Consider the following 19459-nt stretch of genomic DNA (forward strand, 5'->3'; position numbering starts at 1 on the left):
GTATCCATCCATCCATCTCAATTTTCCTCTACTGTTTCTAGTGTGACATCTTCGGATGAGTGTAGCCCCGGGTCACCTCATCAGACCTACTAGCAGGAAAATGCAGATGTCGTTCAAGCTCCCTCCTCGACCCTCCTCCCGTCGTCTCCACCTCATAACTAAAACTGAATGTTATCTACCTCCTTCTCTCAATCTCCCCATCATCAATAATTCAAAGTGTTATTGAGAAACACTACCTGAACCTCTATTGACAGAAACTCCAGCACTGTCATTCCCTCAAGGGCATCATAATTGGATCCTCAAAGTCTGCTGCAGCAGACCCAGGCGGGGGAACAGGAGTCTGTGTTTATGTTTTTTTGTTGAGGTGTCATTGTGTGTGTGTGTGTGTGTGTGTGTGGTGTGTTTGTTTCTATTTTTACATATTTATTTCAGTACTCCAAACCGGCTGCCTCCAGAACCAACAGCACACAGCAGGAGCCATCCCGTGCATAGAGTGACTCGGCCAGTCTTCAGAAACATTCCCCTCAGGGGTGTTTTAAAGGTGGGCGGGAAAGTGTTTGGTTATCTAGCACCGTGGAGAAAGGATTGTGGAGGGATTGCGGATGAGTCATATTGGGAAGGGCAGTGAAGCTCTTTATCAATTGCAGTAGTGCACTTTCTCAAACCTGGAGAGGGCAGTTGTTTGGCACAAGTCAAAAGGTGAAGAGAGTTGCATTGCAAGCAGGAGTAACAGCTTCTGAGAAGGTTAACATTTGGAGAGTTTGATTTCACAAAGCAACAGTTTAACTCCCACAGTACATGCTTAAAAATAACAGGCTCACCAGTATGACATACAATTGTATCATAACATGCAGTATGTCAACAGCTTTAATATTTCAGTGTTGATGCGGGTGGTAGAACAAAAAAAAGATACATCAGTCATAGAGCTAAATTAAAGTTTAAACAATAGCAAAACTGTCAGTATTCACACTAAACGTATCTTCAACATCAAAGTCAGCGGTATTCAAAGCCTCGCTTTTATGCACAATATACAAATATGGCAAACTCAGCGCTGCTGTCGTGCAGTGTCCTCTCCTCTGACAGCTCAACAATAGGAACAGAGATAGTGCTCACTCCCACTACGCTTTGTAGACTAAAGTACCAGCGGAGCCTATCATTATTTCACCAGAACTGCCGACCACCCGGAGGGGAGAGGAGAGGAGGGTAGAGGAGAGAGAGCAGCCAGATGAAGATGCTATTTTCCACACTCCTGCTGGGAAAGATGAAACGCGCCACACCGATATAAGCGAGGGAGAGTAGAAAGGGAGGAGAGGATGAGGTGAATAAGCAGCACTGTAAGTGCTCATCAGGTTGCTGATCGCTCAGCGTTCTCCAGTGGCTCTTTATTACCACCGGGGGGGGGGGGGGCTAGCCCTGGACCCTCCTATCACTTAGGACCCCTGAGTTCAGCCTTGGTGGTACAGTACAGAGCAGCAGCGGGGTGGAGATGTGTCTTCCTGCTGGTGCCAGGGCCCCTTGGGTGGCGGTGCAAGCTAATGGGCGGGGTGACCGAGCTAAGCGGCTGGTCTGCCTCCCTGTGATTAGATTTGGTCTCGTTGAGAGTGAGAGTGAGAGAGGGTGTGTGTGTGTGTGTGTGTGGTGCTGATCCCCCTCATCACACGGCTCTGATTAGGCACTGCGGTGGTTCTCTGGCTTGGCGAGCCCTCGTTCTGCTGCCAGTGCAGAAATAAAGCCTGTCTATCAGCGTATCGGTGCCAGGCTGATTCTGAAGGACAACAATAATTATGCTCACTGCAGAGCGATGAAAAAAATTGAAAAAACAACATTTACGGTTATGGCCAACCTTGAACTGTACACTAGGTTTAATAACTAATGTTCTAACATAACGAAAGGAACAATTCATGAAGGAGACGGAGTGTTCTTTGGTATTTTCTTTCTACCCTTCAATACCATGGCATTACAAGGAGAGGTATTGAGACTGAGCCCCTTAGAAACGGGGTCAATTAAGTAAATAATATGTTTTAAAACATGTGGAGAGCAACCTTTCTTTAAGGCACTGAATGGTGCTTGAGCTGAGGACTGCTGTGATGATGCTCTCATGATGCCTTTGTATCCGTCTCCGTATTTAAGGTGGGGAACAATGAGAGAGTGCGACATCTCTATTAACAGAAAGCTCTTTGATCTCCATCTTTCTCTATGCTCTCTAGCAAATGGAACCTCCCCAGGCACCAATTAGATGGGTTCACTGTTTGCACTTCAATCTCTGCATTCCAATTCTGAAAGTTGGAAGACACATAAATTATCGAAGTGAATTTGGAGTGTCACGGTGTTCCGGAGTTTGGTTTCATTTGCGAGTGAACTTTAGAGGTAGTGAAGGAAGATGAATCAAACCCCTCAATTTACTCATCTCAGGTGCATTGTGCCAATTCAATATATTTCTTTCATTCTGTTTGAAGGACCTGTACCATGTTTGTCAGAGCCATAGATAGAGCCCTTATGATGCAGGACAAGCACACACTGATACGTGTGAAAACATGTAGAAAGCACCTAGTCAAGGACTCAGGCGTAACATTAGAGACAGAGTAGTTGTGAAAGGAAGATAAATAGCGTCCGCAATCACGCTGCTGTCACCCACCAGATCCATCCTTGTCACAAGGAAATATAATTTCTAGAAAAGGAAGTGGGCACGCAAGACGGGTTGGTGACAACAGTACGTTCTTTAGCAGCTGGCGCACAAAATGGCCGACCTCTTTAATAAATGAATGATTTTCCAATCTGAGAAGTCGATGCTGATGAAGGGACATATAAATCAGGTGAGGAGCGGCGGAGGGGTTCTGGAGAATGCTCCTCGCTGTAATGGTATTATCATGCCTGCGTGCTTCACTGTTCCTGTGGAGATTAAACGCTTTATCATTGTCTTGGCTACAAACAGTCCCCATTCCCAACATGCATCCCATAATCTAACACCTTCCCATTCAGACCCACCAGGCTGCCACTCTTAACACCACCATCACACACTGCCTGAGGGAGAGTCAGGAGAGCGCGAGAGCGAGCGAGCATAGGGTTATCAGGGCATCCCTACATTCGGGGTAATGGCCTCAGTGGATGAACCGGAATTCATTAACGCCTTCTCACAACTGATGACATCATCGAGAGGCATCCCCGAGACCCCGGGGGCTTTTTGCTCCATATATCTCATGTTATTGCTGTGGCACTTCTTTCTCAGCTCAAGAAAGTCCATGAACATTGGCTGCTCATACACAGAATGTGAAGTGGGCTCTTCTCGGTGTGCTGAAGGCTACATTGTGTCAGTCTGAAGTACAATCAAAATGCTTGGGTTGGTAGCGCAGGCCTGTCTGACAAGACTATGTCCTGGGGACATGTAGTCTAGCCCTGTTGTGCTGAGAAAGAACCAGTCGCTGTAAATGAGGATGATGTCTGTGACCTCTCAGTGCACTGATCTGGAATCAGCCAGGCAATCAGTCCCACTCAATCTCAGTTCAGCAGATGTACTGACAGCTCCACACAACATTGAGAGGTTAAGGTGCCAAAACAACAACAGCTAACAAAACAGGCACACTAGAATAACACTATTCATGATTTTTATTTTAGGACATATTTTATTTCTGGATAGTGTATTACAGTAAACAATGGATCTCATGACTCTAGCCCAGACCAGAGCTAGGTGCACGGGAAGAGAAAGGAGTCATTGAGGAGCAGGACCGGCATACCAGTATCGCGATACTCGTTATTATCGTGGCAAGGAAACAAGACATGAAGAGGATGTAACTTCTTCAGGAAAACAGTCCTGATGTTGGAAACGAACATTATGTCATCCAGAGTCACATTTATTCATTTCCCAAACTACAGCACACAATATTTTACATACAGCAGGATTTTAAAGGATCAAAGTGTTTTGTCTGCTTGGTGTTTTCATTTTTGCCACAGAAAAAATATTACCATGCTGGTATCGTCGCGGCCCTACTAGTTGGTGCCACCAATGCTTTCTCTAGTCTACAGATTGTTGACTAAGGTTAAGTATGGGCATGGAGACTGAGGGTTGGAGTGTGTGTGTGTGTGTGTGTGTGTGTGTGTGTGTGTAAATGTGTCTCTGAGCTGTTAAAGTGAGTCTCTGATCACAGTGCAGATACTGTAGATCCTGCAGCCCTTAGGGAGGATAAGCTCTTATCTTTCCTCTAAATCCCAAAAGTCGTTAAAGGGGCTCCGGAGTTGCTTAGAAGTCCAACTAATTAGAGTTCAAATCATTTTCGGTAACACTTTACCTGACACCTAGCGCCATAACACGTAATGACACGGCCATAACCATGTCATAACAGCAGACATAACTTGTCATAATATGGACATAGCACTGTCATTACACATATTTAGACCGGTTGTGACATATATAGCATTATTTTATGGCTGGCTATGACACCTACATAAGGCAAAACATTCCATTACACCATAGCCTACTTTAAAACAGTATGTTTATGTTATATAACATTTACAGAAATTGACCATATAACATTTTCATTGTAATTGCGCACAAATCAGACATGCACCTAGCCCAATGCTCTGTTGCTGATGACTAGGATGAATGCATAAACAGATTTCAGGAGCAGGACAAGACACCCTCTTTTTAACTGATGACATAAGGGCATGTACGTGATAGGTCTATCTGGCTCATATGACTATGATGGTCATAATGCTTCTTGACAGTGTCATAAAGTGTATTTTCTACAAGTTATCTAAAATATGATGGGGAAAAAATTGACAAAATAATTCATTACAACAACAACAACGGACTTTAAAAAAAAAACTTCTTGGCAGGGAAAGAAATATTGAATAAATGTGGGTTTTGACACTTATGTAGATGTCACAACCAGCCATAAAATAACTCAATATGTCCCAACAGGTGTAAATATATGAGTCATGACAGTGTTATGACACGTTATGTCAGCTGTTATGACATATTATGATATAGTTATGACCATACCATAACATGTTATGACGCTGGTGTCAAGTGTTCACACATTTTCTCCTTCTAGATAGATCTTTATGATGGACATACAGTATAAAACAGCCTGTGTATCCAGCCATTCTACCATTCAGTTGAGACACTGACTACAGTTCACAAAGCACGATCAATGAGTTATCAAGCTAGCTAAATACTGTACAATGCAGCAACCCTTTCTTTCAAATGTATAGAAAACAATAAACCAGACTGGTCATTCTTGACAGACATTCCGTTAGGGTCGAGATGAGGTGAGAGCCGTTGTATAGAACGCTGCCCACTCTCAAACAAAACAACAGTCGCAGTGTGGATCAAAGCGCTGTATGTAGTATTTTTCTGTCGAGCCTCCCGCTGCTCCTCCGTCCATGCACAAACACTCATCTGCATTTGTTGTCCTGAAGTCAAAAAGCGAAACGCGGCAGGCACAAAGAGAGACTAGACAAATCCACAGTGCGAGGGTGAGAATGAAAGATGGACAGAAAAACAGAGAGAGCGAGAGATTTGGAGAAAAACAAAAGCTGTCTGTTGCTTCCAGCGTCCCCCCGACTTACCACCACCCACTACTCACTTCTTCTCTCCCTCAGCAGCCCTGGGAAGCACAGGAGGTTGGTGGCACTTAAATTGGGGAGGACAGGCTCGTGGTAATGGCTGGAGAGGAATTACTGGAATGGTATCAAATACATGCCAATCCATTTGCTCCTTTCAAGTCATTATTGTGAGCCGTCCTCCCCTCAGCAGCCTCCACTGGTGGGAAGGTATGAGGAGGCAGCCGTAATGGGAAAGAGAGGAGACCAACAGGCCCATCTATAACAGGCTAGATAGTGGTGTATGGGTGCCGTTAAGCCTGGGCGATGGTGTCATTAAGTGTGAGTGCGTGATAAATGCACTCTGCTTGTCGTATTTGAGATTCTCATTAGTCTGTGTGCAGGAGGGAACCGGAGGCTATTACTCTTGTGGCTGTGGTGACACCGCGCCGAGTGTGTGTCTGTATCTATTGTCTGTGTTTTGTTGTGTACTGGACGTGTGTACGAAGGGAACGTGTGTTTTGTGTGTGGCAAATGTACAACTGTGGGGGTGTGTAAAAGAGTTTGATAATAATCTCCTTCTGTGTCATGGTGAAATGCTCTGTAGGTGTCTACATACACTGAGTATACAAGAACACCTGCTCTTTCCATGACAGACTGACTGCTATGATCCCTTATAGATGCCACTTGTTAAATCAAATTCAAATCAGTGTAGATGAAGGGGAGAAGACAGGTTAAAGAAGGATTTTTAAGCCTTGAGACATGGATTGTGTACACGTCCCATTCAGGGGGCGAATGGGCAATTCAAAAAATGTAAGTGCCTTTGAATGGGGTATGGTAGTAGGTGCCAGGCGCACCTGTTTGTGTCAAGAACTGCAACGCTGCTGGGTTTTTCACGCTCAGAAGTTTCCCGTCTGTATCAAGAATGGTCCACCACCCAAAGGACATCCAGCCAACTTGACAACTATGGAAAGTATTGGAGTCAACATAGGCCAGCATCCCCGTGGAACACTTTCGACATCACGTAGAGTCCATGCCCAACGAGTTGAGGCTGTTCTAAGGGCAAAAGCGGGGGCGGAGTGCAACTCAATATTAGGAAGGTGTTCTCAATGTTTGGTATACTCAGTGTATATAGGAAGTGAACGTGTGTTTTTGCTTTGTGTGTTGTGTCAAGTTTCTCAAATGCTCCCTTCAAGGTACAAACAGCCACAGCTATAGCAGCAGCCAGCCGCAGAACGACCTGTGGGTCGTCTGGACGTCTGCTCTGCTCCAATCAATACTTGGAGGTGTCCTATTACCCTGTCGTCCCTAAGCCTCCTCTCCCCCCTGCTCAACGGGCAGGCAGGCAGCCCTTTGTTGGCAGTTGTTCATATCAGCGCTGGCTTATCATAGAACATCACAGGAAATGTGAGAACAGCCACGTACAGGTCGGTGACACTTTTAATTTGTCTCGGGTGATAGGGTTGGTCAAACTATTCCTGGGCTGCCTCATCATCACCGACCGCATTTGCTCACTTAGAGGATGACTTTCCCCCCTCATGTGAAATGTGGCGACGCTGTACCGCTATCTTGACCTTGATGTTAAATTGCATCATGTTTTGAATTGAATGTATTTTCGAATAGGAAAAGTCCTCTAGAATGGAGACTGCATTGTACCCCAATAGAAAGTGGTGTGACGCATTCCGCACAACAACTAAGAAGGATATGAGAAGAGTTTTTAATATAGATGCCCTTTGCAGTATCTGCTCTACAAATCATCACGTTAGAAAAATAACTAGCTAAATCTAAATGGAGTGAGATATTTTTAAAGCTATAAGACGACACTCTATAAACAGGTCCCTGCTTGGTGATTGCGGATGTCTAAGGAGTCAAATTAACCAATATGGTACTGGGGTACAAATGAACTTTTCCTAAATAGGTGTCCCAAATAAAGTGTGCCAGGATATTCGATTTTCAAGTTGTCATTAAGGCGGCATCAAAATAGCTTTTAATGGATTTCTAAATATAATTTTCATGGTTCACTTCTCAATCTGACCTAGGTCTTACATTGAATGACCAAGATAACATGCTACTAATTATTTGGATGGTCAATATTACTTTGAAAATAAGGGAAATATGATTTGAAGAAAACTGAAGCATGAAAAGCTGAGGCGAACTCAACTCTACGTGCTATAAAACAGCTCCTTCTGATAGTTGTATTGTTTATTTACACAAATCTGCCCAGCAGACTACATTAGCGCAAAGTCAAAATGTGTAAACATGCAATAAAATGTTCATTTCATGACTGCACCCATTTTCTTCCCTCTTAAATCTTTCAAATTTGTGGTCTGGCATTCATCCAAATCAAATCCATTTGAAACTGTGCATATACACACACACACTTTTAAATGGACCCGTCAAAACATTCCATACAGTGCTACGCCTGGGCATTAGGGTTCATAAAATCCCCAAATAGCAAGTGATGCCTTGTAAAGCGAAGGTCGACTTTGCAAGTCAGGTCTCTTACACCATAACCCTACGATAGTTAAGTTTCAATCGAAATAGACTGACATCTCTAACGAGGCCCAGGTATAGTTACAACCCAAATAAAAATGATCTAATGTTCAAATTGTCTTCCAGAGTAGAAACTAGCAATATTATTTATTTTGGGAGAGGGTACAATTACATTTGAGTCTATCCTATTAAATGACTAATCATACAGTAAAAAGACAAAAGTACCTTCCTTTGTGTTGAAATTCCATGTCAATTAAAGTCTGGAAGTAGCAATAGTGACGACTACCTTCCATTACGTTACATCCCTGTGCCATCTAAAATTAGCCATGCTCATGGATTTAGTCTCTCTCCCGGGTAGAGATACACTTTAATCTGTTATTTTTTCTTCATTCCTGGGATTGGCAGTGCAGATGTCTTTTCTGTGTGCTAAAGCTCCACAGCCATATGTCACCACTGCCCTGTCCATGACACGCACACTTTTAATCAGAGCTCAGTGATGGACCACATTGTGTCCTTTAGGCCTGAAGCTTTGAGTCCTGGACTGATACAGCCGTGCTCTAAGCCGGTTGGCTGCCTGCATCCAGTGCTGAGCTTCATCACACACATTCCTGGGTAGCAAAACGTTAATAACTGTGAGTTACTGTGACCCATAGGAGTCTCATTATATTTACATCTTTTAGTGGCTGGCATTTAACAAACAGAAAATCTACAGACGATAGAGGGAAAGTCCTCTATCCCTATAGCCCAGGGAACATCAACTAGCGGATGGTCGGGGGGCCGGAACATAAATACAAATAATTTGTAGACAGCAAATTGACCGCAAGAAGCCCAAACAGATACACTACATGACCAAAAGTATGTGGACACCTGCTCGTCGAACATCTCATTCCAAAATGAGGTGCATTAATATGGAGTTGGTCTCCTCTTTGCTGCCATAACAGCCTCCACTCTTCTGGGAAGGCATTCTACTAGATGTTGGAACATTGCTGTGGAGACTTGCTTCCATTCAGCCACAAGAGCATTTGTGAGGTCAGGCACGGATGTTGGGCACGGATGTTGGGCAATTAAGCCTGGCTCGCAGTCGACGTTCCAATTCATCCCAAAGGTGTTCGATGGGGTTGAGGTCAGGGCTCTGTGCAGGCCAGTCAAGTTCTTCCACAACGCTCTCGACAAACCATTTCTCTATGGACCTCGCTTTGCGCACGGGCTAATTGTCATGCTGAAACAGGAGGGCCTTCCCCAAACTATTGCCACAAAGTTGGAAGCACAGAATCATCTAGAATGTCATTGAATGCTGTAGCATTAAGATTTCCCTTCAGTGGAGCTAAGGGACCTAGCCCAAAACATGAAAAACAGCCCCAGACCATTATTCCTCCTTCACCAAACTTTACAGTTGGCACTATACATTCGGGCAGGTAGCGTTCTCTTGGCATCTGCCAAACCCAGATTCTTCCATCGGACTGGATGGTGAAGCGTGAATCATCACTCCGGAGAACGCGTTTCCACTGCTCCAGAATCCAATTTTACACCACTCCAGCTGACGCTTGGCATTGTGCATGGTGATCTTAGACTTGTGTGCGGCTGCTCGGCCATGGAAACCCATGTAATGAAGCTCCTGACAAACAGTTATTGTGCTGACGTTGCTTCCAGAGGCAGTTTGGAACTCGGTAGTGAGTGTTGCAACTAAGGACAGACGATTTTTACAGGCTACGCGCTTCAGCATTCAGCGGTCCCATTCTGTGAGTTTGTGTGGCCTACCAGTTTGCGGCTGAGCCGTTGTTGCTCCTAGATGTTTCCACTTCAGAATAACAGCACTTAGTTGACCGGGGCAACTCTAGCAGGGCAGACATTTGACGAACTGACTTGTTGGAAAGTTGGCATCCTATGACGGTGCCACGTTGTAAGTCTCTTTAGTGAGGCCATTCTACTGCCAATGTTGGTCTATGGAGATGGCTGTTTGCTCAATTTTATACACCTGTCAGCAACGGGTGTGGCTGAAATAGCCAAATCCACTAATTTGAAGGGGTGTCCACATACATTTGTGGATATATAATGCATCATTTTTGACGAAAACAATCATTTCAAACCTTGCGTACATTTGTATATGATCACGTGTTTCTCTATTATGCGTAGGAATACTTGGGAACAGATTTCTTAGATTAAAGTCATTTGTAGCTGATTTCCTGGTGTTGTTAGTCTTATGTCCAACAAAAAATATATATATATTTTTTTGCTACAAAAAAAAAAAAAAAAAGCCTCTTAGGCAGCCAAGCCAAGGGTGTAAGTAGTCAAGTCAATCAAGAAAGGTCAAGTGTGAAACAGGCTGATGCGGATTAATGTTGACAATATTGACATGATAATGCAGATGGCAGATGAAAGACTTCACCCACACTCATGTTCTACTGTTCAACATCAAATCAGAATTCCTACTCTCTCAGAATGTACTGTACTTTAAGGACAGAGCGCGCACGTGTGCGTGTGTGCATGCATGTGCGCCCACCAATTATGTAGATTTTAAAAGCATTCTAGGTTCACCTCGATGCCCTGCACTGAAAAAGCACAGACATGGGGCAATGTCAAGATGACAAGTGCAAACAGCCAAAAGCTAAAAAAGGACTTCCTATTAAAACTAAAGTAGCTATTTTGGATGACAGCCAACTGTCCAAGTAAATCAATTTGAATTTGTTCAGGAGTTATCTGAAGGGTGAAAGTGATGTAATTTTAATAAGCAAATATGAACTTTAAGATGATTAAATTAATTTAGATTTTTCCCCTCAAAGTGAACATTATTCAATAGCTGAACACATTTGCATACATGAAGTTACATTCCTAGAAAGCTCAGTACATGTCTTAAGTCAAATGGCAAAAACAAGCAAGTCCCATTACCTTACAGTACATAGTTAAAGGCAAACCTGCATTCATTAATGTACTGAATTTTCTTTCATTAGTTTCACGTAAAACATCGCAAAGGCTTTAGGACTTTCTAAATCTGCAACAAAACCAGGACTCCTACTTTTAGAGCCAACAAGCATCATATAGCCACCTTCTGAAATGAGAGCACTTTCAGTATTTATTTAGACCTCAAACCAAGAGTCTGGCAAAGAATCACCCTGGGAGGTGGTTTAGTGGGGTATAGCAAAACACAAATCAGGAAACCTGCATCTCCTACCTGACTGATGTCCTCATCCAGAACTGACGGTGGGGAGAGGAGAGGAGGAAAGGAGAAGAGGAGAGAGAGTAGGACAGAGGGTAGTGGAGGTCAGATAGGCCATACATAACCAACCTTGCTGTTGACATTGTAGAACTCATTCTGTGGTTGTAGAGGCATTTCTCTTCCACTTTGGTGAGAGGATTTATTTACATGTCTCTGCCTGCAGCTTTCATTTGGCTAGATTTTACGGAGTGAGAGAGTCCTAGGGTTTGGGGGAGTAAGGTCTGCAGATAGTCTTGTTGACAGTAGAGCTGTTATCACAGAGGGAGTGCTGCTTGTCTCCTTACAGCTTAAGTACTTAAGGGTATGTGTGTGTGTGTGTGTGTGTGTGTGTGTGTGTGTGTGTGTGTGTGTGTGTGTGTGTGTGTGTGTGTGTGTGTGAGTGAGAGAGAGAGAGAGAGGTTTGGATCGAACCCTACAGCCTGGAGTGTCTGAGAGGACACCTCATAAAAAATTCCATGCTGTGTGAAGTTCATATTTTTTCAGAGGAACGTTAACTGGATGAAGAAGTTGCATCACTTATTTGGCCCCTTTAACATTCCATGTGGAAGGAAAATGGCCGCCAAGTTACTTTGAACTCAGTAAAGTACAAAAGCAGAGCATGTCCGTAACTACATATGGAGGACACCGAGGGTTGGACCTCAATTTTTTGTAATAAAATAAAAATATATATTTTGTACACAATAAAGAAAACAAATTACGGGTCAACATCTAAATATTGTTCCTGGCATTCATCAAAGCTCAGAACGCTAAAATAATTTATTTGAACATTCTAATCACGCCTGCCTTCGCGAACAAGTGGAATTATGAACAGTGGTTTGTTCGTTATGATCACCTGCATCCCTCTGATTTGCCTCCCAGATCTGCCTTTTTAACAGCACATTCACCACTCGCACAAACGGCTAACTCGGCCCTCTTGCGGCACAGGCCGAGGGCCTGAGTTATTTTACTTATTCCACATTTTGTTGTGTTACAGCCCGAATAAAAAAATTACACACAATAACCCATTATGAAAAAGTAATTTTTTTTTCTAATTTTAACACATTTATTGAAAATGAAATAGAGAATTACCTAATTTACATAAGTATTCACACCCCTGAATAAATACTTTGTAGAAGCACCGTTGGCAGCGATTACGGCTGTAAGTCTTTCTGGGTAGGTCTCTAAGAGCTAGACAACCACTAAGTTCTTGCCATAGATTTTCAAGCAGATTTAAGTCAAAACTGTAACTCGGCCATTCAGGAACACTCATTGTCTTTTTGGTAAGCAACTCCAGTGAAAATATGTCCTTTTAGTTTATTGTCCTCCTGAAAGGTGAATTCATCTTCACCTGTCTGGTGGAAAGCAGACTGAACCAGGTTTTCCTCTAGGATTTTTCCTGTGCTTGGCTGCATTCCATTTCTATTTTATCATGAAAAACTCCCCAGTCCTTAACGATTACAAGCATACCAATAACATGATGCAGCCACCACTATGTTTGAAAATATGGAGAGTGGTACTCAGTAATAAGTTGTATTGGATTTGTTCCCAAACTTGGGGTCAGGGTCCCATGTGGTGTCCCATGAGAAAATCTGTACTAATCTTATCAAACAAGTTAGGAACATAAAACAAGAGGATATGTTTCAATATGAACATCTCCACATGGCCTATCTTCCCTATAGGCCGACATTAAAATGCAATCAAAATGAAAACACAGTTGAAAGTTTTCGCTTCGTCGCTATTTAATTCCTTGAGAGGAAGAACACACAGAGGAGATATTGTGAACGCTTCTCCAGCCTAGCTCGTTTCTTTCTCACTCATCTCCACTGTGTTGCCTCCCATGGTCTCTAAGGACCAGTCGAGGTTGGGGTGCATTAGCATTCCCACACAGAAGATCCCACAGATGCTCAGGGGAAAGTCCCACAGGATGCAATGATCTGTGGATCAATATCCGGAGCTTAACGCATTGTGTTCACAGAATATTAAGTCATCGTGGGAAAGTTATCCCATCACGCTCCAGGTGAAAAGAGTCAAAGCCCACAATTATCCTAACCCAGCCACCCACCCACCACGCTACGGGTTGAGATGATAAATGCAAATCGTATCAATGAACAGAGGAAAAACTACTTTGAGGCAGGAGTTTGTCGAGTTACAAAATACAAAAGCTACATCTGTAAGCAAAATATTGAAGCATAAATCAAAAGTAAGCAACATGCATCAACCTGCGTTGAAACATAGGAACTGGATTTATTTGAATCGTTGCTCAAATGTCGAAAACGGAAACTGTGTAAACAGAACATCTCATTGTTGACATCCTGACATGTACCATGCCTATATTGCTGTAAACCCCTGAGTCTCCTAGACCTACCATTAGTCTGACTCGTCTCTGTCAAATCCCTCCTTGTTCCTTCTTTTCCAGGGTAGCGGAGCAGAGAGCCTGTGACAGGTTACGCGCGCATCCACTGCACACATCATTGATAGTAATGGGGGGGTAAAGGAGGCAGGGAGGGGTGTGTATGAGAAAGTGTGTATGCAGGGGGGTTAGCAAGTCAGGATTACACAAGCGGAGCATGAGTTCCGCTCCGCGAGATCAATTTATGTCACCAAATGGCGTGACAACCAGTCCCCTCCCAGTCACCATCTGCCTTGTCCCCAAGCCAATTTGTCACAGCACATTCATGTGTGGCGATGCCCTCCTTTAACATTGAGGAAGATGGCTGTGGGGAAAAGGAAACAAAGAAGGAAGGAAGTAAAGAAAGGAGGAAGGGGGAAATAGCACTGGCAGCACACTTATTGAGGTACTACTGGTTTGGACTGGTGTCAGAACTTAGTTCGCACCCAACTGAATTAGAATGAGATAATTTGGTTGAACACTCTCCAGCATTTTCTCAAGTAAGATGGCGTCATTCTAACGTGACATACAGTTGCCAGGAGCCATCTGTCTAAACAAACGTGGAACTCCTCTCTAAGAATCATGATTCTGTTCAACCACCTAACACTAGTTGCTAATTCTCCACTCTCCGTAGCTATGATGCACTGGCTACTACGGCAAACAATGCTCGATCAGCTGAGCCAACCAGTGCTACCCTGTTTGAATGGCCATTAGAGTAGGTAGTTTGCCAGCTTGCTGATGAAGAAGTTATGGGACTGTTTTAAGAAATCAGCATGTGTCTGACTGACAGCTGGCACTGTGCCTTGCTACTTTGTAACATTTGGCCAATGCCATAACGCCGCGAAAGAGCAGTCATCTGTGCTGCAGAACTCAGCCCACTAGTCACGGCAGAACAGAAACTGCCTTATCATGAAAACTCACTAGTGCTATTAGCTAGAATTTCACTAAACTAGCTAACGGGAGTATTCAGCACTGAGTGTGTGAACTTGTTGGAAGCTCTTTAATTTCATATAGGTTGATTTGAGACTGGAAAGATGGCGCCGACAGACATGGCAGCTCTGCTTCTAGCTCCGCTTCTAGCTCCTAAGGAACTTTGCAGTATTTCATTTTTTGTGTGTGTTATTTCTTATATTATTATTATAATATGACACCCTAGACCCACTTCAATTTGCTTACCGCCCCAATAGATCCACAGACGATGCAATCGCCATTGCACTGCACACTGCCCTATCCCATCTGGACAAGAGGAATACCTGTGTAAGAATGCTGTTCATTGACTATAGCTCAGCCTTCAACACCATAGTACCCTCCAAGCTCATCATCAAGCTCAGGGCCCTGGGTCTGAACCCCACCCTGTGCAACTGGGTCTTGGACTTCCTGATGGGCCAGCACCCAGGTGGTGAAGGTAGGAAATAACATCTCCACTTCGCTGATCCTCAACACTGGGGCCCCACAAGGGTGCATGCTCAGCCCCCTCCTGTACTCCCTGTTTGCCCATGACTGCGTGGCCACACATGCCTCCAACTCAATCAAGTTTGCAGACGACACAACCATAGTAGGCCTGATTACCAACAATGACGAGACAGCCTACAGGGAGGAGATGAGGGCCCTGGCGGAGTGGTACCAGGAAAATAACCTCCCCCTCAACGTCAACAAAACGAAGGAGCTGATCGTGGACTTCAGGAAAAAGCAGAGGGAGCATGCCCCTATCCACATCAAAGGGACCGCAGTGGGGAAGGTGGAAAGCTTCAAGTTCCTCGTCGTACACGTCACTGACGATCTGAAATGGTGCCCCCACACAGACAGTGTGGTGAAGAAGGCACAACAGCGCCACTTCAACTTCAGGAGGCTGAAGGAATTTGGCTTGGCCCCTATGAACCTCACAAACTTTTACAGATGCGCAATTGAGAGCATTCTGTCGGGCTGTATCACCGCCTGTTACGGCAACTGCACCGCCCGCAACAACAGAGCTCTCCAGAGGGTGGTGCGGTCTGCCCAACGCATCACCAGGGGCACACTGCCTGCCCTCCAAGACACCTACAGCGATGTCACAGGAAGGCCAAAAAGATCAACCACCCGAGCCACTGCCTGTTCACCCCGCTATCATCCAGAAGGCGAGGTCAGTACAGGTGCATCAAAGCAGGGACCGAGAGACTGAAAAACAGCTTCTATCTCAAGGCCATCAGACTGTTAAACAGCCACCACTAACATTTAGCGGCCGCTGCCAACATACTGACTCAACTCCAGCCACTTTAAAAATGGGAATTGATGGAAATTATGTAAAAATGTACCACTAGCCACTTTAAACAATGCCACTTAATATAATGTTTACATACCCTACATTACCCATCTCATATGCATATACTGTACTCTATATCATCTACTGCATCTTGCCATCTTTATGTAATACATGTACCACTAGCCACTTTAAACTATGCCACTTTATGTTTACATACCCTACAGTACTCATCTCATATGTATATACCGTACTCTATACCATCTACTGCATCTTGCCATGCCGTTCTGTACCACCACTCATTCATATATCTTTATGTACATATTCTTTATCCCTTTACACTTGTGTGTGTGTATAAGGTAGTAGTTGTGGAATTGTTAGGTTAGATTACTTGTTGGTTATTACTGCATTGTCGGAACTAGAAGCACAAGCATTTCGCTACACTCACATTAACATCTGCTAACCATGTGTATGTGACTAATAAAATTTGATTTGATTTGATTTGATTTAGTAACACAAGCATTTCCTTACACCCGCAATAACATCTGCTAAATGTGTATGTGACCAATAACATTTGATTTGAGCCAGAAAGCAGGTCGCTAGTTATCTAGCAAATCTTTGTGCACATTTCGATTTTCATACTGATTCTACGACCACAAAACACCTTAGCTTTTTGTAGAATTAGGTAAAGACTTTCTCATGAAAGAACCATCAATATCAGCTACGGGTTTATAGTGTTTGGTAAGATTGACTGAGTCTTAAGGATGAAAGGGGGTTCAGTTTTGAGGATGGAATTAGTGTTTTCGAGTTAGACAGATCAGTGAACACCCTCCAGTGGCAATGGAAACGGTTGGATGAATGTCTTATATGAGCTGAATTAGAGTAGTGAGGTTTGGGACAGGGCAATAAACTGGTGCCAACCAAGGCATTAAAGGAGTGTACACTACAAATCAGAGCTTATTTCTTACCATCTTTCACTAGAAAAAGCAGTGAAACAACCTTTGCAGCGATGCATGGAAGATATGAATAGAATATCACACATTTGTGCCAGTGTGTGAGGCCAGTGGGACGGGGACAGTGCTTTATTGCGAAATGAGTGGGTGACAAGGTATGAAAGCAATGTGAGACACAGTCCTCTCATATACACACACACACACAGTGTTTGCTGTGACAATTCTCGCCATTCAGTGCTCCGTCTGATCACATTACATGCCTATGCTCCCACTGACTGGTGTTCCTTCCCATTTTACCGTTTGTGGCAGCCCTAATGAAAAGCAGAAAATGGCAAACCATATCAGAGCCAGTTGTAGACACCCAACTACTCTGCCAGTGACCAATTGAGCACAACACCTATATCCTCTTTCTACATGGCCTGCACACCAAACCCTAATGCATTGTTTGCCTGCTAACATATTTGACAACAATGCAAGTGGCTGGCTTGCACTCACTTTGATTGATGCACAACGCTACACAATGGCCCGTGCTGTTTGTATACATAGCCGGCCAAAAGAGGGCTATCAGTACAAAGCCAATGCACATCAAGGGGTATGAACGCAGGTGTGTCCAATGTGAACCCTCGTCCCGTCAAAAGGCTGAAAATACAGGCACCAGGGAGTGAAACGGGTGACAGAGACAGAATTGCAGCTGTGTTGTTATATAAAGCAGTGAGGGTGGTTGTCCATCAAAGGCCTATACAGGTAAGGTTTCAAATGAAAGTCCTGAAGGGCTCATTTCCACAGCGGGCAACAATCACTTCATGATGTGAGGGCTTACATAGTCAGCTACGGGTGTTATCCCGAAGGCCATTGAAACATCAACTGCAGGCATCATAGCACACCACTCTGTGACCTTTGAGCTATAGAACACCCATTAGATACGAGTCAGCATTTATTACAGCCAGCATGTTTGACGTCATACTCCATCTAAACCCATGGGTTAGACTACTTGGATCCTGTTTCCAAGCCAAGCTTCTATGTCTGAAATTTAGACATGAAGAGGGAAGAATAATGGTGACAGTACTCACTTTCTGTATCAGTACAGATGGATGGTTATTGGTTACACCGTCAAATGGCCCAGTCGATCTTTGGTTCCTCCCAACAGAGGTGAAGAATTCAGAGGGTCCGATCCGATAAGTACGGAGGGGTTGTGCAGTTGGGGGAGGGTCAGGGGGTTGAAACCCCCCTCAGATTTTTTCACAATTAGTTTTGCAATCCTCTGCAAACTTCCTGTGAGAGAAAAGAAAACAAGAGACGAACAACATGAGCGGTGCGCTGCAGCAGTGATGGCCCAGTACGTAAACAACGGGAGGGAGATACTCAAAAGCACAGCTGAGCTGCAAACACACAGGCTAATAACCTCTGCCTTTTCAACGCACAGCCTGGGCAGGATACTGCAACGGGCCGCTGACCCATGACTGAGGAAGACGTGCGGGGGGGGGGGGGGGGGGGGGGGCAAACATCCTACTAGCATAATCTCCTCAGTCGCTTTACTGTCATAACATAGCAGCACAACACAAGCAGATGAGCTCTAAATAGAACCAGATGCGTGGGGCTCCACAGGGGTTGAGGCGGTGAGATGGTGAGGCGACAGAGAAGCTGCGGAGCTACAGTATAGTGTGAGAACTTATCTCTATACTTATCCCTTTCTTAAATAGCCCATTTCCCCATAGTCTCAAATTGTTTAGAATATTCAAAACAGCCTACAATGGATGTGTAATATAGACACTAATGAAAAAAAGAGCTGTCAATCATCTAAGGTTGTTTGTTACATAGTAACGCTAACAGCCTAATGGTACTTCATATAAAGGTGCTGCCAACAACTCTGTGTTACAAATGGCTATTCCACTGAAGCTTGTTTATGAGCTTCAGAGCCTCATCGGTTCGGAACCATCTGGGGGTTTGAATTATAACCGGCCTTGTCAGCTAACTGTATCATCATGGTTTTACCATCTCTCCTAAAGAAACCCCCTTGCAGTGATGGGAACCCGTGACAGATGAATTTCCCTTCAATCCATTCCAGACTAATGGCATGTGGTCGATGAGTCTTGCGCCCATCGCTATCAACCAGCGCTGACTAATGTCATGTGGTCGATGCGTCTTGCGCCCACAAATACGCCCCCGCCGCACATCCATTCATGCGCACAGGGTCGCACACAAATGGCTGCGGATTGCAGGTCGTGACCCTGGAGCTCTCCCTTACATCCTGTGATTACTAAAGTATGTCCACTCACTGAACTGACTCACTGACTCACACAGCCCAGCGGATGGAGGACATCAGTCTCCTATTAACCCAGCTGACTGCAGCTGCTATAGACTGCAGAGTGACTCAGGAGCCTAACCAACAGTGGTCTAATGCACCCATGAATAAGGCTATAAACCCAGAACCACCCCAGCATTCTCCACATTAACTAGGCTAGCGTGGGTTCCTTGGCATAGCGACCCACAGTGACTAAAGCTATGTGGTGAAGAGGGGGACGCGAACCTTCGCTCACACGGTGTGGGTCGGTAAGAGGATGCGTGTTGGTCTACATGCCAAATGACATAGGTTCCCAATCATGGGAAACAGAAGTTTGCTGTACAGGATTGATGTCAGTGCTCAACTACAAATACCC

General features: G+C 44.3%; 1 protein-coding gene across 4 annotated transcripts in view; it reads right to left on the minus strand.

Moving 5' to 3' along the window:
- The window catches only part of LOC139573692 (semaphorin-6D-like), a 122379-nt gene that overhangs the window by 46850 nt on the left and 56070 nt on the right, over positions 1-19459 (minus strand). For 3 of the 4 annotated variants that reach the window (XM_071397446.1, XM_071397448.1, XM_071397445.1), the window contains one exon: positions 17873-18074. The exons of the other annotated variant lie outside the window; for it this stretch is intronic. The gene's annotated coding sequence lies outside the window, so the exon portion shown is untranslated. The remainder of the gene's footprint in view (positions 1-17872; positions 18075-19459) is intronic. 4 annotated transcript variants of the gene reach the window in all.

Source organism: Salvelinus alpinus, chromosome 4, assembly GCF_045679555.1.
Source record: "Salvelinus alpinus chromosome 4, SLU_Salpinus.1, whole genome shotgun sequence".
Taxonomy (NCBI): Eukaryota; Metazoa; Chordata; class Actinopteri; order Salmoniformes; family Salmonidae; genus Salvelinus; species Salvelinus alpinus.